At 45.1% G+C, this 21,424-nt stretch overlaps 1 long non-coding RNA gene across 1 annotated transcript; it reads right to left on the bottom strand.

Moving 5' to 3' along the window:
- Positions 1-606: 606 nt before the first annotated feature.
- Positions 607-17,607, bottom strand: LOC118965580. The gene is made up of 2 exons (XR_005052997.1): positions 17,546-17,607; positions 607-1,423 (listed from the first exon to the last, which is right to left on the bottom strand). It is a non-coding gene; the product is annotated as an uncharacterized LOC118965580 (long non-coding RNA).
- Between the last annotated feature and the right edge of the window lie 3,817 nt (positions 17,608-21,424).

Genomic DNA, 21,424 nt, shown 5'->3' with positions numbered 1-21,424 from the left:
TGATGATAATGATTAATGAAATTAGTGACGTGTATATTATTAAAATCCATACTTTTAATCTAAACTGTATTACTACGTTTTCATATATTAATTCGTTTATATTTCATGATTACATTCCTCAATACAGACCTGTTCTTAGGCAGATCATTATTACATTCCTCAATACAGACCTGTTCTTAGGCAGATCCTGATTACATTCCTCAATACAGACCTGTTCTTAGGCAGATCATGATTACATTCCTCAATACAGACCTGTTCTTAGGCAGATCATGATTATGTTTGATGCATCATTCATGTAACCTTCTACTATTGAGTGAAATAAACCTGAGATCTTTCCATGGAAATTGTAGTTTAACATACTCTAGTCTGACCGGATTGTATTGTTTTCTGCCGAGGAGACGTACTGTAACCATTGTTTGTTTTAATCTTCAAAAGAAAATCACAGGAGAAGCTTTTCTACTGTATTATTGACTGTATGTTTGTTTATTCCGTGTGTAACTCTGTGTTGTTGTTTGTGTCGCACAGCTTTGCTTTATCTTGGCCAGGTCTCAGTTGTAAATGAGTTGTTCTCAACTGGTCTACCTGGTTAAATAAAGGAGAAATAAATAAGATAGTATACTTGTTTTATTTTCTTCAAGCAGAAATTAAACTTAATAATCATAAGTAATATGTTAAAAACAAGAGTACAACACTGTTAATATAATGTTAGACAATCAGGTTCCTATCATAGTAAATCTAGGTTTTAATGGATTGTCAAAATGCTTTAGTAGTTTTCTTAACAGGAAATAAAAACAGCCCTCTGCTTTGTGAAAGACCAAGGACCAGAACAGAATATTCAGGACAGAGAGGAGAGCTGGTAGCAGAGAGAGACACAATCCTGGTCCTGGATCAACTGTAACCTCTAATATAATAGTTCAGAGCAAATGATGAATGATCCAGGATCTGTAATTAGTCATTGAACCTGGCAACGAGGTTAAGGATTTGATGGAGGAGGACACAACCTAATAACAATATGGTGTCAAACACACAGTACACGACAATGATCAATCTTTAACATGACAGATGATTCTGACTAGGCCCCAAATGGCACGATATTCCCTACATAGTGCACTACTTTAGACCAGAGCCATATGGAACCCTATTCCCTATATAGTGAACTACTTTAGACCAGAGTCCTATGGAACCCTATTCCCTATATAGTGCACTCCTAGCCCTATGGGCCCTGGTTGAAAGCAGTGCACTACATAGGGAATAGGGTTCCATTTGGGCCTGATTTCAGAATCAGGGTGCGTAGATCTCCCCACTACAGGTCCCTGTTGTTGTTGCTGAGTAGTTTGGGGTAGGAGGTTCCGATGGATCGCCCCTGACGATACACCACCATCTCTAGCAGGTACTCGTCCACCTTCACCACGGCCGTGGTCACCTGTACATAAACCACAAGGCTAACGTTAGCCAATACATCCACCCATTTATATACTGGCTAGGGTTCTCCTCATCAACACCAACGTTGGGCTGCATCCAAATTCACAACCCTTTTCCAGAACTGTGCTGATTCAGACTGGAGGGGTCATGTTATGTATTCAGTCTGGAGGGGTCAGGTTATGTATTCAGTCTGGAGGGGTCATGTTATACTGGTCAGAACAGTAGTTTATTCAGACTGGAGGGGTCATGTTATGGCTGGTCAGAACAGTAGTTTATTCAGTCTGGAGGGGTCATGTTATGTATTCAGTCTGGAGGGGTCATGTTATGTATTCAGACTGGAGGGGTCATGTTATGCTGGTCAGAACAGTAGTTTATTCAGTCTGGAGGGGTCATGTTATGCTGGTCAGAAAAGTAGTTTATTCAGCCTGGAGGGGTCATGTTATGGCTGGTCAGAAGAGTAGTTTATTTAGCCTGGAGGGGTCATGTTATGGCTGGTCAGAACAGTAGTTTATTCAGCCTGGAGGGGTCATTTTATGTATTCAGTCTGGAGGGGTCATGTTATGCTGGTCAGAACAGTAGTGTATTCAGTCTGGAGGGGTCATGTTATGGCTGGTCAGAACAGTAGTTTATTCAGCCTGGAGGGGTCATTTTATGTATTCAGTCTGGAGGGGTCATGTTATGGCTGGTCAGAACAGTAGTTTATTCAGCCTGGAGGGGTCATTTTATGTATTCAGCCTGGAGGGGTCATGTTATGCTGGTCAGAACAGTAGTTTATTCAGTCTGGAGGGGTCATGTTATGCTGGTCAGAAAAGTAGTTTATTCAGCCTGGAGGGGTCATGTTATGGCTGGTCAGAAGAGTAGTTTATTTAGCCTGGAGGGGTCATGTTATGGCTGGTCAGAACAGTAGTTTATTCAGCCTGGAGGGGTCATTTTATGTATTCAGTCTGGAGGGGTCATGTTATGCTGGTCAGAACAGTAGTTTATTCAGCCTGGAGGGGTCATGTTATGCTGGTCAGAACAGTAGTTTATTTAGCCTGGAGGGGTCATGTTATGCTGGTCAGAACAGTAGTTTATTTAGCCTGGAGGGGTCATGTTATGTATTCAGTCTGGAGGGGTCAGGTTATGTATTCAGTCTGGAGGGGTCATGTTATACTGGTCAGAACAGTAGTTTATTCAGACTGGAGGGGTCATGTTATGGCTGGTCAGAACAGTAGTTTATTCAGTCTGGAGGGGTCATGTTATGTATTCAGTCTGGAGGGGTCATGTTATGTATTCAGACTGGAGGGGTCATGTTATGCTGGTCAGAACAGTAGTTTATTCAGTCTGGAGGGGTCATGTTATGCTGGTCAGAAAAGTAGTTTATTCAGCCTGGAGGGGTCATGTTATGGCTGGTCAGAAGAGTAGTTTATTTAGCCTGGAGGGGTCATGTTATGGCTGGTCAGAACAGTAGTTTATTCAGCCTGGAGGGGTCATTTTATGTATTCAGTCTGGAGGGGTCATGTTATGCTGGTCAGAACAGTAGTGTATTCAGTCTGGAGGGGTCATGTTATGGCTGGTCAGAACAGTAGTTTATTCAGCCTGGAGGGGTCATTTTATGTATTCAGTCTGGAGGGGTCATGTTATGGCTGGTCAGAACAGTAGTTTATTCAGCCTGGAGGGGTCATTTTATGTATTCAGCCTGGAGGGGTCATGTTATGCTGGTCAGAACAGTAGTGTATTCAGTCTGGAGGGGTCATGTTATGGCTGGTCAGAACAGTAGTGTATTCAGTCTGGAGGGGTCATGTTATGGCTGGTCAGAACAGTAGTTTATTCAGCCTGGAGGGGTCATGTTATGGCTGGTCAGAACAGTAGTTTATTCAGCCTGGAGGGGTCATGTTATGGCTGGTCAGAACAGTAGTTTATTTAGCCTGGAGGGGTCATGTTATGGCTGGTCAGAACAGTAGTTTATTCAGCCTGGAGGGGACATGTTATGGCTGGTCAGAACAGTAGTTTATTCAGCCTGGAGGGGTCATGTTATGTATTCAGACTGGAGGGGTCATGTTATGGCTGGTCAGAACAGTAGTGTATTCAGCCTGGAGGGGTCATGTTATGGCTGGTCAGAACAGTAGTTTATTTAGCCTGGAGGGGTCATGTTATGCTGGTCAGAACAGTAGTGTATTCAGTCTGGAGGGGTCATGTTATGGCTGGTCAGAAGAGTAGTTTATTCAGCCTGGAGGGGTCATGTTATGGCTGGTCAGAACAGTAGTTTATTCAGCCTGGAGGGGTCATGTTATGGCTGGTCAGAACAGTAGTTTATTTAGCCTGGAGGGGTCATGTTATGGCTGGTCAGAACAGTAGTTTATTTAGCCTGGAGGGGTCATGTTATACTGGTGAACAGTAGTTTATTCAGTCTGGAGGGGTCATGTTATGCTGGTCAGAACAGTAGTTTATTCAGCCTGGAGGGGTCATGTTATGGCTGGTCAGAACAGTAGTTTATTCAGTCTGGAGGGGTCATGTTATGCTGGTCAGAAGAGTAGTTTATTTAGCCTGGAGGGGTCATGTTATACTGGTCAGAACAGTAGTTTATTCAGCCTGGAGGGGTCATGTTATGCTGGTCAGAACAGTAGTGTATTCAGTCTGGAGGGGTCATGTTATGGCTGGTCAGAACAGTAGTTTATTCAGCCTGGAGGGGTCATGTTATGTATTCAGCCTGGAGGGGTCATGTTATGGCTGGTCAGAACAGTAGTTTATTCAGCCTGGAGGGGTCATGTTATGGCTGGTCAGAACAGTAGTTTATTCAGCCTGGAGGGGTCATGTTATGGCTGGTCAGAACAGTAGTTTATTTAGCCTGGAGGGGTCATGTTATGGCTGGTCAGAACAGTAGTTTATTTAGCCTGGAGGGGTCATGTTATGGCTGGTCAGAACAGTAGTTTATTTAGCCTGGAGGGGTCCTGTTACCACCATCTAGGCATTTTAAGTTTAATCCAATAGCAAAAATACAAGATACACATTTATGTTATTTTTGAAGTACTGAATAGAAAGAATAGATCGTCAATATAATTTATTATATTATCATTTTCCAGAATTTCACTATAACTTGACATAAAGTTTTCTATCACGACTCAGGAGGCAGATAGTACAGATGGTACAGTTCTCAGATAATTTATTACAAACATGGGGCAGGTGGAGGACAGGCAAGGGTTCGTGATCAGGTCAGAGTCAGGCAGATACAGAACGGCAGGCAGGCTCGGAGATCAGGGCAGACAGAATAGTCAGAACCGGGAAAACTAGGAAACAGAACTTGAGAAAAAAAGGGAGATGGGAAAGCAGGCTGGTAAGACCTGACAAGATGAACTGGCAACAGACAAACAGAGAACCCGGGTATAAATACCCAGGGGATAACAGTTGTGCGACAGTTTATCATTTGGCAGTCTGAGAAATGTGTCAGTCTTTTACATTTTCATTATCCTTAAACAATCATCAGAAATAAAACAGTTGGCTACTTTAAAAACATGTTGTACAAGAGCAACTTTTTATATACGACTTATTAACTCATACGGTATTGCCTGTCTCTTTGCTTACAGTGTATCAATGAAATTCCGATAATGGGTGGAATATATTGTTAGAAACAACACAGGTATTTCAGCAGTACATTGTACACAACACTATCATTCATAATGGCAGCACAGAGAGTGACTCTTTCCACTTTCCACCTATTGAAGCACACTGGCTGATGGAGAATGAGGATGTATCATTTACAGACACATCCATATCGTTTTTTTTATAACCTTTATTTATTTAACCAGGCAAGTCAGTTAAGAACATTCTTACTTACAATGACGGCCTAGTAACAGTGGGTTAACTGCCTTGTTTCATTGGCAGAATGACATATTTTTACCTTGTCAGCTCGGGGATTCTCAACCGTTCGGTTACTGGCCCAACGCTCTAACCACTAGGCTACCTGCCCCCGCTACACTCTAACCACTAGGCTACCTGCCCCCTACACTCTAACCACTAGGCTACCTGCCCCCCCTACACTCTAACCACTAGTCTACCTGCCCCCCCTACACTCTAACCACTAGTCTACCTGTCCCCCCTACACTCTAACCACAAGTCTACCTGCCCCCCTACACTATAACCACTAGTCTACCTGCCCCCCCTACACTCTAACCACTAGTCTACCTGCCCCCCCTACACTCTAACCACTAGTTTACCTGCCCCCCCTACACTCTAACCACTAGGCTACCTGCCCCCCCTACACTCTAACCACTAGGCTACCTGCCCCCCCTACACTCTAACCACTAGGCTACCTGCCCCCCCTACACTCTAACCACTAGGCTACCTGCCCCCCCTACACTCTAACCACTAGTCTACCTGCCCCTCCTACACTCTAACCACTAGGCTACCTGCCCCCCCTACACTCTAACCACTAGTCTACCTGCCGCCCCTACACTCTAACCACTAGGCTACCTGCCGCCCCTACACTCTAACCACTAGGCTACCTGCCGCCCCTACACTCTAACCACTAGGCTACCTGCCCCCCCTACACTCTAACCACTAGGCTACCTGCCCCCCTACACTCTAACCACTAGTCTACCTGCCGCCCCTACACTCTAACCACTAGTCTACCTGCCGCCCCTACACTCTAACCACTAGGCTACCTGCCACCCCTCCACTCTAACCACTAGGCTACCTGCCGCCCCTACACTCTAACCACTAGGCTACCTGCCTCCACTACACTCTAACCACTAGTCTACCTGCCGCCTCTACACTCTAACCACCAGTCTACCTGCCGCCCCGCCAGTCTACCTGCCCCCCCTACACTCTAACCACCAGTCTACCTGCCCCCCCTACACTCTAACCACCAGTCTACCTGCCGCCCCGCCAGTCTACCTGCCCCCCCTACACTCTAACCACTAGTCTACCTGCCCCCTCTACACTCTAACCACCAGTCTACCTGCCGCCCCGCCAGTCTACCTGCCCCCCCTACACTCTAACCACTAGGCTACCTGCCCCCCCTACACTCTAACCACCAGTCTACCTGCCGCCCCTACACTCTAACCACCAGTCTACCTGCCGCCCCGCCAGTCTACCTGCCCCCCCTACACTCTAACCACTAGTCTACCTGCCTCCCCGCCAGTCTACCTGCCCCCCCTACACTCTAACCACTAGTCTACCTGCCCCATCTACACTCTAACCACCAGTCTACCTGCCGCCCCGCCAGTCTACCTGCCCCCCCTACACTCTAACCACTAGGCTACCTGCCCCCCCTACACTCTAACCACCAGTCTACCTGCCGCCTCTACACTCTAACCACCAGTCTACCTGCCCCCCCATCAAACTGCCCATATAATTTGGTTTCCTGGAGCAAGGCAGTTCACCGTAACCACCAGTCTACCTGCCTCCCCCCCAGTCTACCTGCCCCCCCATCAAACTGCCCATATAATTTGGTTTCCTGGAGCAAGGCAGTTCACCGTAACCACCAGTCTACCTGCCTCCCCCCCAGTCTACCTGCCGCCCCTCCAGACTACCTGCCTCACCCCCAGCCTACCTGCCTCCCCCCCAGTCTACCTGCCCCCCCATCAAACTGCCCATATAATTTGGTTTCCTGGAGCAAGGCAGTTCACCGTAACTGATTCTGTCAGTCACTCTGGATAAGAGCCTCTTCTAACTGACTGAAATGTAAGGTATAAACATGAATAGATGAGGAATAAAATAAGACATTTACAAGGTTCAGCAGTTATCAAACTATATACGTTAACTAGGCACTATGTAATTAGGGTTTAATAGCTATCAGTTTTAACTAGGCACTATGTAATTAGGGTTTAATAGCTATCCGTTTTAACTAGGCACTATGTAATTAGGGTTTAATAGCTATCAGTTTTAACTAGGCACTATGTAATTAGGGGTTAATAGCTATCAGTTTTAACTAGGCACTATGTAATTAGGGGTTAATAGCTATCAGTTTTAACTAGGCACTATGTAATTAGGGTTTAATAGCTATCAGTTTTAACTAGGCACTATGTAATTAGGGTTTAATAGCTATCAGTTTTAACTAGGCACTATGTAATTAGGGTTTAATAGCTATCAGTTTTAACTAGGCACTATGTAATTAGGGTTTAATAGCTATCAGTTTTGAGCAGTTTGATGTTGTATTGTTAACATAACAAGAAAATCATATCAAAAGTAAAGTGAATATTGCATTTTGAAAAGCAGATAATTAGATCGAATTTGTATCCTAATTGAAAGTGATTTGGTGCAGTGAACAAGTGACTTTGTGAATTTGTTTTCTGTGACTCAGTCAATTGAAAATGTGCTTTAGAGTTTCGAAACATGAGCCACTCTGATCTGTTTGTGATTTTGTGCTGAACGACATGCTTGTGAAAATTGTACCAAAGTGATTTAAAAAGAAAACGGTAACTTCCAAGGCTCTGTGAAGTACAAACTGCTCGTTGATTCCCCACTGGGCCAGGTATGAATGCTCTGGGGGCATAAGCCTAACCCTAACCACCTTGAATACAATGAGGAGCTCATCAACCATCAGAAGACCATTAAGTATGCTAAATTGAGAGACTTTCTCAGGTATGTATCTAAGAGGTATGTATCAGATACTCAACATGCTCTGCTCGCACCGACTGTGATGGTCCGGGCCTAAACCACACGAAAACAACAACAACAACAACACTAGACACTATGGCTTTTACTGTCTCATTCTGGAATATACAAGGTCAGAGGTCATCTGCATTTGGCCTAAAGAGCAGGAACCCAGACTTCATCAATTAAATTGGAAATACAGACATTGTCATTCTACAAGAAACCTGGTATAGAGGAGACGGACCCACTGGTTGTCCTCTAGGTTACAGAGAGCTGGTAGTCCCATCCACCACACTACCAGGTGGGTGGTATAGAGGAGACAGACCCACTGGTTGCCCTCTAGGTTACAGAGAGCTGGTAGTCCCATCCACCACACTACCAGGTGGGTGGTATAGAGGAGATGGACCCACTGGTTGTCCTCTAGGTTACAGAGAGCTGGTAGTCCCATCCACCACACTACCAGGTGGGTGGTATAGAGGAGACGGACCCACTGGTTGTCCTCTAGGTTACAGAGAGCTGGTAGTCCCATCCACCACACTACCAGGTGGGTGGTATAGTGGAGATGGACCCACTGGTTGTCCTCTAGGTTACAGAGAGCTGGTAGTCCCATCCACCACACTACCAGGTGGGTGGTATAGAGGAGACGGACCCACTGGTTGTCCTCTAGGTTACAGAGAGCTGGTAGTCCCATCCACCACACTACCAGGTGGGTGGTATAGAGGAGATGGACCCACTGGTTGTCCTCTAGGTTACAGAGAGCTGGTAGTCCCATCCACCACACTACCAGGTGGGTGGTATAGTGGAGATGGACCCACTGGTTGTCCTCTAGGTTACAGAGAGCTGGTAGTCCCATCCACCACACTACCAGGTGGGTGGTATAGAGGAGACGGACCCACTGGTTGTCCTCTAGGTTACAGAGAGCTGGTAGTCCCATCCACCACACTACCAGGTGGGTGGTATAGAGGAGATGGACCCACTGGTTGTCCTCTAGGTTACAGAGAGCTGGTAGTCCCATCCACCAAACTACCTGGTGTGAAACAGGGAAGGGACTCGGGTATAGAGCAGCCCTAACCTACATCTGGCTAGAAATGAATAAGATAATTATCTCAACAGAGAAAACTGTCCTCCTGTGTGCTACCTAAATCCCCCTAATAGAATCCCCATACTTTAATGAAGACAGTTTCTCCATCCTGGAGGGGGAGATCAACCATTTCCAGGCTCAGGGACATGGTACTAGTCTGTGGCGACCTAAATACCAGAACAGGACAAGAACCTGACACCCTCAGCACACGGGGACAAACACCTACCTGAAGATGACAGCATTCCCTCCCCCATATGCCCCCCTAGGTGTAACCGGTGTGAAATGGCTAGCTAGTTAGCGGGGTGCGCGGCTAATAGCGTTTCAATCGGTGACATCACTCGCTCTGAGACCTTGAAGTAGTTGTTCCCCCTTTGCTTTGCAAGGGCTGCAGCTTTTTGTGGAGTGATGGGTAACGATGCTTCGAGGGTGTCAGTTGTTGATGTGTGCAGAGGGTCCGTGGTTCGAGTCCAGATTGGGGCGAGGAGGGGGACAGAAACAAAACTGTTACATTGGTACTATGACCACATAACCAACAAAACGTATGCAGCTCTGTCGCATGCTGGGTATGTACATAGTCAATGGCAGGCTTCGAGGGGACTCCTACGGGACTCCTACTCCTCCTATAGCTCATCTCTAGGCAGTAGTACTGTAGACTACTTTATCACGGACCTCAACCCAGAGTCTCTCAGAGCGTTCACTGTCAGCCCACCGACACCCCTATCAGATCACAGTCAGCCCACTGACACCCCTATCAGACCACAGTCAGCCCACTGACACCCCTATCAGACCACAGTCAGCCCAATGACACCCCTATCAGATCACAGTCAGCCCAATGACACCCCTATCAGACCAGTCAGCCCAATGACACCCCACCCCACTGACACCCCTATCAGATCACAGTCAGCCCAATGACACCCCTATCAGACCACAGTCAGCCCAATGACACCCCACCCAACTGACTCCCCTATCAGACCACAGTCAGCCCACTGACTCCCCTATCAGACCACAGTCAGCCCACTGACACCCCTATCAGACCACAGTCAGCCCACTGACACCCCACCCCACTGACACCCCTATCAGACCACAGTCAGCCCACCGACACCCCTATCAGATCACAGTCAGCCCACTGACACCCCTATCAGATCACAGTCAGCCCACCGACACCCCTATCAGATCACAGTCAGCCCACTGACACCCCTATCAGACCACAGCAAAATCACAGTCTACTTGAACAGAGCAATACTCAATCATGAGGCATCAAAGCCAAAATAACTGAATAATATTAAGAAATGCTATAGATGGAAGGAATGTAGTTTGGAAACCTACCAAAACACAATTAGGCAACAACAAATTCACTCTCTTTTAGACAACTTCCTGGACAAAACATTTCACTGTAATAGTGAAGGTGTAAACTTGTCAGGAGAAAACCTAAACAGTATATTTGACCTCTCAGCTTCCCTATCAAATCAAGCAGACAACCTAAGAAAATGAACATCAATGACAAATGGTTTGATGAAGAATGCAAAAAACCTAAGAAAGAAATTGAGAATCCTGTCCAACCAAAAACATAGACCCAGAGAGTCTACGCCTTCATTATAGTGAATCACTAAAACAATACAGAAATACACTACGGAAAAAAGGAGGTTCAGTACATCAGAAATCAGCTCAATGTAATTGAAGAATCCATAGAATATAACCCCTTCAGGGAAAATTGGAAAACACTAAACAAACAACAACACGGAGAGTTATCTACACCTCCCTCACTGTGTCTACCTCTCTCTATATCCTGTCTTTCTCTCCATGCTAACAACATTTGCACAAGTAATGCAAATTTCCATGTAGGCTGCTGGCTAAATATGGAAATGAGCGCAAAGGAAAATAAATGAATTGCATGAAGTTATACATCTATAGGTATGAGCTACCGAATGTTATTTTTTGGTGAGTTTAGACATTTTACAAGCGAATGTGAACGAGAGACATTATGCAAATTAACAACTTTTTGGAGGAAGAACCGTACAGGCTCTGGAGTCGCTATGGCAACAAGCCTGCTCTGAGAAGAGGGCGGAGGAGCAGAGAACGGAGAGGAGAAAAAAACAAGGAAGTAAAACGGATAACAGTAGCAGCTGCACAGATAACCGATCCGAAGGGCTTTGACTTCTCAAACACGGCAGGAAGCTAACGCAACATGATGCCCCATCACCTTATTAATTCAGCCACTTAAACGAGATAGAAAGTTCAACGTAGGGGTCGTGTTATAATGCAGAAACTGCGTTATTTTACGCAGGAAAATTTTTGTAAACGCAGATCTTAGAGGCTTCTTATTGTAATTTCTACTAGGCTTCAGACTCATTTTGTGCTTCAGTAGCACTTCTCCACGCATGACAATTCACAAACAAGCATTTTCTCAGCAGACAGCGCTCTGACTGATGTGGGGCTTCTTGTTCTTTTCTCCTGTAAAATGCACTCCCTTCACCTGGTATATACAGTATACCACCCACACCTGCTCCCTTCACCTGGTATATACAGTATACCACCCACACCTGCTCCCTTCACCTGGTATATACAGTATACCACCCACACCTGCTCCCTTCACCTGGTATATACAGTATACCACCCAAACCTACTCCTTCACCTGGTATATACAGTATACCACCCAAACCTACTCCCTTCACCTGGTATATACAGTATACCACCCAAACCTACTCCCTTCACCTGGTATATACAGTATACCACCCAAGCCTACTCCTTCACCTGGTATATACAGTATACCACCCAAACCTACTCCTTCACCTGGTATATACAGTATACCACCCAAACCTACTCCCTTCACCTGGTATATACAGTATACCACCCAAACATACTCTCTTCACCTGGTATATACAGTATACCACCCAAACCTACTCCCTTCACCTGGTATATACAGTATACCACCCAAACCTACTCCCTTCACCTGGTATATACAGTATACCACCCAAACCTACTCCTACACCTGGTATATACAGTATACCACCCAAACCTACTCCCTTCACCTGGTATATACAGTATACCACCCAAACCTACTCCCTTCACCTGGTATATACAGTATACCACCCAAACCTGCTCCCTTCACCTGGTATATACAGTATACCACCCAAACCTACTCCCTTCACCTGGTATATACAGTATACCACCCAAACCTACTCCTTCACCTGGTATATACAGTATACCACCCAAACCTATTCCCTTCACCTGGTATATACAGTATACCACCCAAACCTACTCCCTTCACCTGGTATATACAGTATACCACCCAAACCTACTCCTTCACCTGGTATATACAGTATACCACCCAAACCTACTCCTTCACCTGGTATATACAGTATACCACCCAAACCTACTCCCTTCACCTGGTATATACAGTATACCACCCAAACCTACTCCCTTCACCTGGTATATACAGTATACCACCCAAACCTACTCCCTTCACCTGGTATATACAGTATACCACCCAAACCTACTCCCTTCACCTGGTATATACAGTATACCACCCAAACCTACTCCCTTCACCTGGTATATACAGTATACCACCCAAACCTACTCCCTTCACCTGGTATATACAGTATACCACCCAAACCTACTCCTTCACCTGGTATATACAGTACACCACCCAAACCTGCACCCTTCACCTGGTATATACAGTATACCACCCAAACCTACTCCCTTCACCTGGTATATACAGTATACCACCCAAACCTACTCCTTCACCTGGTATATACAGTATACCACCCAAACCTGCTCCCTTCACCTGGTATATACAGTATACCACCCAAACCTACTCCCCTTCACCTGGTATATACAGTATACCACCCAAACCTACTCCCTTCACCTGGTATATACAGTATACCACCCAAACCTACTCCCTTCACCTGGTATATACAGTATACCACCCAAACCTGCTCCCTTCACCTGGTATATACAGTATACCACCCAAACCTACTCCCTTCACCTGGTATATACAGTATACCACCCAAACCTACTCCCCTTCACCTGGTATATACAGTATACCACCCAAACCTACTCCCTTCACCTGGTATATACAGTATACCACCCAAACCTACTCCTTCACCTGGTATATACAGTATACCACCCAAACCTACTCCCCTTCACCTGGTATATACAGTATACCACCCAAACCTACTCCCTTCACCTGGTATATACAGTATACCACCCAAACCTACTCCCCTTCACCTGGTATATACAGTATACCACCCAAACCTACTCCCCTTCACCTGGTATATACAGTATACCACCCAAACCTACTCCCTTCACCTGGTATATACAGTATACCACCCAAACCTACTCCCCTTCACCTGGTATATACAGTATACCACCCAAACCTACTCCCTTCACCTGGTATATACAGTATACCACCCAAACCTACTCCCCTTCACCTGGTATATACAGTATACCACCCAAACCTACTCCCTTCACCTGGTATATACAGTATACCACCCAAACCTACTCCCCTTCACCTGGTATATACAGTATACCACCCAAACCTACTCCCTTCACCTGGTATATACAGTATACCACCCAAACCTACTCCCTTCACCTGGTATATACAGTATACCACCCAAATCTACTCCCTTCACATACTGTATCTCTGTCTCTCCGGGGTTGTGTTCAGTAGGGCACAAATTATTATTTTTTACAAATTTATTTTACCTTTATTTAACTAGGCAAGTCAGTTAAGAACAAATTCTTATTTACAATGACGGCCTACCCCGGCCAAACTCAGGTAACGCTGGGCCAATTGTGCATCGCCCTATGGGACTCCCAATCGCGGCCGAATGTGATACAGCCCGGATTCAAACCAGGGACTGTAGCGACGCCTCTTACACTAAGAGGCAGTGCCTTAGACCGCAGCGCCACTTGAGAGCCCTGTAGCAAACCGTTTTGTAACAGAACATGTTTGGCTTGACAAAATGACAGCAATGGTCCGGAAATTCAAACTATTTTTTTGTATAGAGCACACTTCTGATAACATAGAGGAAAAACATCCTTGTGTTTTTCTTCCATTTTCTGCAATGTTGCCAACTAGCTAGCATACGGAACAACTTCCCTCAAAAACTATATCCTACCCGGTCAGAAAACGGTGACAAACATAACTCCTACCACCCACTTCAATGCGCACGTGGGGGGGAGGGTTCTTGAAATGTAACATCCAATCAATCTCGTCGCTGTTCAAAAAGTTTTTACAATACAACATTCTCCAAACCTACAAGGGAGGCGGGACAATGATATGACATTGGTATGGCAACACGAGAATAGGACAAGGTTACTGTTTCACCTCATTTAAAAAAAAACATGTATCTCCCGTTTTGTACCTGCTTAAAGATATCCGCTGATGTGTCTCTGTCCTCTCACTGGTCTAGATGGAGGTCGCCAGTCCTGATGTGTCTCTGACCTCTCACTGGTCTAGATGGAGGTCACCAGTCCTGATGCGTCTCAGTATTCTGGTCTAGATGGAGGTCACCAGTCCTGATGCGTCTCTGTATTCTGGTCTAGATGGAGGTCACCAGTCCTGATGTGTCTCTGTCCTCTCACTGGTCTAGATGGAGGTCACCAGTCCTGATGTATCTCTGTATTCTGGTCTAGATGGAGGTCACCAGTCCTGATGTCTCTGTATAATGGTCTAGATGGAGGTCACCAGTCCTGATGCGTCTCTGTATTCTGGTCTAGATGGAGATCATCAGTCCTGATGTGTCTCTGTATTCTGGTCTAGATGGAGGTCACCAGTCCTGATGTGTCTCTGACCTCTCACTGGTCTAGATGGAGGTCACCAGTCCTGATGTGTCTCTGTATTCTGGTCTAGATGGAGGTCACCAGTTCTGATGTGTCTCTGTATTCTGGTCTAGATGGAGGTCACCAGTCCTGATGTGTCTCTGTCCTCTCACTGGTCTAGATGGAGGTCACCAGTCCTGATGTGTCTCTGTATTCTGGTCTAGATGGAGGTCACCAGTCCTGATGCGTCTCTGTATTCTGGTCTAGATGGAGGTCACCAGTCCTGATGTGTCTCTGACCTCTCACTGGTCTAGATGGAGGTCACCAGTCCTGATGCGTCTCTGTATTCTGGTCTAGATGGAGGTCACCAGTCCTGATGTGTCTCTGTATTCTGGTCTAGATGGAGGTCACCAGTCCTGATGTGTCTCTGTATTCTGGTCTAGATGGAGGTCACCAGTCCAGTGTGAAATAAACATATTGACACCTAAGTACACCACACCTCCAGTCTTTTTTAGTCCAAACCTGAAAGTTGCTGCATCAGCAAACAACAAGATGGAGGTGTATTTAGGTCAGATATCAGCTCTTAGGATCTGGATAATTTAGCTTCCTTTAACACCAACTGTTGTCAGTAGGTCAACAATGTCAAACAGTGTCAATATGTTTATTTCACACTTTGCTTCCTCAGCAAACATAACGGTGGACGTGTCGCGTGTCCCATTAGAGAAAACACACGGGAACATATTTGTCAACTAATGTTGCAATAAGGGTTTGGAAACAGGAATTGACCAGCTCTCTGTATAGATTTCCAATGAAGCTCGATACAGTATGTGTCTGGTCATACTGCCTCCCTTGACTAGAGTATTGGTCCCCCCCCCCCCCCCCCCTGCTTCACAGTTGGGATGGGTGTTCTTCAGCTTGCAAGCCTCCCCCTTTTTCCTCCAAACATAACGATGGTCATTATGGCCAAACAGTTCTATTTTTGTTTCATCAGACCCGAGGAAATTTCTCCAAAAAGTATAATCTTTGTACCCATGTGCAGTTGCAAACCGTAGTCTGGCTTTTTTATGGCGGTTTTGGAGCAGTGACTTCTTCCTTGCTGAGCGGCCTTTCAGGTTATGTTGATATAGGACTCGTTTTACTGTGGATATTGATACTTTTGTACCCGTTTCCTCCAGCATCTTCACAAGGTCCTTTGCTGTTGTTCTGGGATTGATTTGCACTTTTCGCACCAAAGTACGAACGCGTCTCCTTCCTGAGCGGTATGGCGGCTGTGTGGTCCCATGGTGTTTATACTTGCGTACTATTGTTTGTACAGATGAACGTGGTACCTTCAGGCATTTGGAAATGTCTCCCAAGGATGAACCAGACTTGTGGAGGTCTACAATTTGTTTTCAGAGTTCTTGGCTGATTTCTTTTGATTTTCCAATGATGTCAAGCAAAGAGGCACTGAGTTTGAAGGTAGGCCTTGAAATACATCCACAGGTACACCTCCAATTGACTCAAATTATGTCAATTAGCCTATCAGAAGCTTCTAAAGCCATGACATAATTTTCTGGAATTTTCCAAGCTGTTTAAAAGGCACAGTCAACTCAGTGTGTGTAAACTTCTGACCCACTGGAAATGTGATACAGTGAATTATAAGTGAAATAATCTGTCTGTAAACAATTGTTGGAAAAATTACTTGTCATGCACAAAGTAGATGTCCTAACCGACTTGCCAAAACTATAGAAATTTGTGAAGTGGTTGAAAAACAAGTTTCAATGACTCCAACATAAGTGTATGTAAACTTCTGACTTCAACTGTATACAATACAACTACATGCCTTAAAGCCAGTCACAGGACCAGGTAATGACTTCCCTCAGGCCTACAACAGCACAGGCATACATTTTCTGCTTCCGTTCTTGTTTTTACATGTCTGGTGATTAACTCCATGTTGACCCAGCTCTCATTCGCCTGAGCTCAGCCTTTATTCTGCTTGCACATGTCTCTAAATTAACCCTATGTTGATTCTGCTTGCACATGTCTCTAAATTAACCCTATGTTGATTCTGCTTGCACATGTCTCTAAATTAACCCTATGTTGATTCTGCTTGCACATGTCTCTAAATTAACCCTATGTTGATTCTGCTTGCACATGTCTCTAAATTAACCCTATGTTGATTCTGCTTACTACTTCTGGGAGAACAGTCTAGATACAGAAAAATCACCCATAAGTCATGAATTTTCTCCTACAATATGCTACATGCTTTACGGGCACACACACACACACACACACACACACACACACAGACAGCACCAAGAATAGCTGCTCCTCATCTCATTAAAACTCCCAGAATGCATCATCTCTGTGCTAACAGGCTGTAGACACTGGTCAATCAGAGAGCTATAAATGTGAAGATTTTTTATTTTTTTTAACTACAAATTTTTTTGTTGTTTTAACAAATAAATGTGAATCACATTTTCATTTGGCGTACCCCCAACGGCTTTGTGCGTACCCCCAACGGCTTTGTGCGTACCCCCAACGGCTTTGTGCGTACCCCCAACGGCTTTGTGCGTACCCCCAACGGCTTTGTGCGTACCCCCAACGGCTTTGTGCGTACCCCCAACGGCTTTGTGCGTACCCCCAACGGCTTTGTGCGTACCCCCAACGGCTTTGTGCGTACCCCTGGGGGAAATACCTGCCCTAGAGCACACAAACTATACATACCTCGGCCTAAACATCAGCTCCACAGGTAACTTCCACAAAGCTGTGAACAATCTGAGAGGCAAGGCAAGAAGCCTTCAAAAGGAACATAAAATGAAACATATCAATTAGGATCTGGCTAAAAAAATACTTGAATCAGTTATAGAACCCATTGCCCTTTATGGTTGTGAGGTCTGGGGTCCGCTCACCAACCATAAATTCACAAAATGGGACAAACACCAAATTGAGACTCTGTGTGTACAATGTAAAATATCAAATAATGCATGCAGAGCAGAATTAGGCCGATACCTGCTAATTATCAAAATCCAGAAAAGAGTCGTTCAATTCTACAACCACGTAAAAGGAAGCGATTCCCAAACCTTCCATTACAAAGTCATTACCTGCAGAGAGATGAACCTGGAGAATAATCCCCTAAGCAAGCTGGTCCTGTGGCTCTGTTCACAAACAAATCAAAATGTATTGGTCACATACACATGGTTAGCAGATGTTAATGCGAGTGTAGCGAAATGCTTGTGCTTCTAGTTCCGACCATGCAGTAATATCTAACACGTAATCTAACAATTTTACAACAACTACCTTATACACACAAGTGTAAAGGAATGAATAAGAATATGTACTGTTACGGATACAAGTAACCTGTGTGTGTGTTTCTTTTCTCTCCTTCTCCCCTCACAGGTGAAAATCATCACTCCCCAATCAGTCAACAATCAACCCATCAATCAGAAGACACACCTCCTCCTGTTTCCTACCCTATCACAGTTCCTTCCCCATGGTTTAAAAACCCCATCATTTGTTTGCATTTGAGCTCAGTCTCTTTGTAAATGCCATTTTTGTAGTTCTCTGTTCTACATAGATTTCAGTAGCTCAATATCTTTGTAAATGCCATGTTGGTAGATCTCTGTTCTTCATAGATTTCAGTAGCTCAATCTCTTTGTAAATGCCATGTTGGTAGATCTCTGTTCTTCACTCGCTCTCTGTGTATTAATTAACCTCTCTTTTGTTTGAGCACCTCCATAGCACTTTGTCATCTCCTGTGAGTATTGTTTTTGGTTATGGTGTTTGTTGCTGGTGGGAAAAGGGGAAACCAAGACAAGTCGCCCATGGGCATACACTACCCGTAGGTGAACTTTGTTAAATACACTAGTTAGAACTGGGCGGACCACCCACTGTATTTTTGGTTAGTTAGCTATTGTTAAAGTAGGCTAGTCTAGCTTAGGGGTGTTTTGCATACTTATTGTTTCTTTCCTTGGGTCCAGCTCAGCCCCTTTTCCTGCTCCCCCCATTACCGTGTGTTTATAAATAAACCCTGAGTTTGACGGTATTTCGGTTGTCGTGGTTATTACGTTCACACTTTTACTTTGTCACAATTATAATTTACATGAGTTATGTTTCGGGTCTCATTACCATCCCCCCCCTAGACTGTCGGGCCAAAAGGGATTCGTAACAAACTTATAAATATATGGATGAGCGATGGCCGAACGTCACAGGCAAGATGCAGTAGATGGTATAGAGTACAGTATATACATATGAGATGAGTAATGTAGGGCATGTAAACATTATATGAAGTGGCATTGTTTTAAAGTGACTCGTGATTTAATACATCCAATTTTTTATTATTAAATTGGCTAGAGATTTGAGTCAGTATGTTGGCAGCAGCCACTCAATGTTATTGATGGCTGTTTAACAGTCTGATGGCCTTGAGTTAGAAGCTGTTTTTCAGTCTCTCGGTCCCAGCTTTGATGCACCTGTGCTGACCTCGCCTTCTGGATGATAGCGGGGTGAACAGGCAGTGGCTCGGGTGGTTGTTGTCCTTGATGATCTTTATGGCCTTCCTGTGACATCGGGTGGTGTAGGTGTACTGGAGGGCAGGTAGTTTGCCCCCGGTGATGCGTTGGGCAGACCTCACTACCCTCTGGAGAGCCTTACGGTTGAGGGCGGAGCAGTTGCCGTACCAGGCGGTGATACAGCCTGACAGGATGCTCTCGATTGTGCATCTGTAGAAGTTTGTGAGTGCTTTTGTTGACAAGCCAAATTTCTTCAGCCTCCTGAGGTTGAAGAGGCGCTGCTGTGCCTTCTTCACCACACTGTCTGTGTGGTTGGACCAATTCAGTTTGTCGTTGATGTGTACACCGAGGAGCTTAAAACTTACTACCCTCTCCACTACTGTCCCGTCAATGTGGATAGGGGGGTGCTCCCTCTGCTGTTTCCTGAAGTCCACAATCATCTCTTTTGTTTTGTTGACGTTGAGTGTGAGGTTATTTTCATGACACCACACTCAGAGTGCTCTCACCTCCTCCCTGTAGGCCGTCTCGTCGTTGTTGGTAATCAAGCCTACCACTGTAGTGTCGTCTGCAAACTTGATGATTGAGTTGGAGGCGTGCATGGCCACACAGTCGTGGGTGAACAGGGAGTACAGGAGAGGGCTGAGAACGCACCCTTGTGAGGCCCCAGTGTTGTGGATCAGCGGGGTGGAGATGTTGTTTCCTACCCTCACCACCTGGGGGCAGCCCGTCAAAGTCCAGGACCCAGTTGCACAGGGCGGGGTCGAGACCCAGGGCCCTGAGCTTAATGATGAGTTTGGAGGGTACTATGGTGTTGAATGCTGAGCTGTAGTCGATGAACAGCATTCTTACATAGGTATTCCTCTTGTCCAGATGGGATAGGGTAGTGTGCATTGTGATTGCGTCGTCTGTGGATCTATTTTGGCGGTAAGCAAATTGGAGTGGGTCTAGGGTGTCAGGTAGGGTAGAGGTGATATGATCCTTGACTAGCCTCTCACAGCACTTCATGATGACAGAAGTGAGTGCTACGGGGCGATAGTCGTTTAGCTCAAACAAACCCCACAGAGCCCCAGGACAGCAACCCAATTAGACCCAACCAAATAATGAGAACTAAAAGATAATTACTTGACACATTGGAAAGAATTAACAAAAAAACAGAGCAAACTAGAATGCTATTTGGCCCTAAACAGAGAGTACACAGCGGCAGAGTACCTGTCCACTGTGACTAACTCAAAATGAAGGAAATCTTACTGAGCTGCACTTCCTAACCTCTTGCCAAATGTATAACCATATTAGAGGCACATATTTCCCTCAGATTACACAGATCCACAAAGAATTTGAAAACAAACCCAATTTTGATAAACTTCCATATCTATTGGGTGAAATTCCACAGTGTGACGTCACAACAGCAAGATCTGTTGCCACAAGAAAAGGTCAACCAGTGAAGAACAAACACCATTGTAAATACAACCCATATTTAGGTTGATTTATTTACCTTCTGTGCTTTAACTATTTGTACATTGTTACAACACTGTATATCGAAATAATATGACATTTGAAACGTGTCTATTCCTTTGGATCTTCTGTGAGTGTAATGTTTACTGTTAATTTTTTGTTTATTTCACTTTTGTTTATCTATTTATCTTAATAAAGCTCTTGAATTTAATTGATTTGTACCTATTGTTAATAATGCGGAGAGTATTTCCTCACAACCGTTCCTCCGCAAGCCGAACGGTGTCACGTGATCAGGCCTTTACGTTCTGCAGGGAGCGGATTAGGTTCATCTGGCTCGGGCGCATCTGGCGGGCTTTGCACCAGGTGAACATTGATTGCATTCGTTTTGGAATAAAACAATATATATTATGTAAAATAGAAGTTATATTTGTTGCTGAAAAATGCACCATGCCTTGTTGATAATATGACCGAGCAGCGCAGATGACTGTTCGCTTTGAGAGGGTGCTCCTCCCTCACCGTTTCTTTCCCCTCGGATCAGCACAATCAAATTTGCCCAATGCCTGGTGCACAAGGTAGATGGAGACTCCACTTAAGGACCAATGGAATGGTCTACAATGTGCAAACCCCGGCCCCACGCCCCGCCCAG

The sequence above is a fragment of the Oncorhynchus mykiss genome, chromosome 8 (genome assembly GCF_013265735.2).
Source record: "Oncorhynchus mykiss isolate Arlee chromosome 8, USDA_OmykA_1.1, whole genome shotgun sequence".
Taxonomy (NCBI): Eukaryota; Metazoa; Chordata; class Actinopteri; order Salmoniformes; family Salmonidae; genus Oncorhynchus; species Oncorhynchus mykiss.
This window is presented reverse-complemented; position numbering and strand designations above follow the sequence as displayed.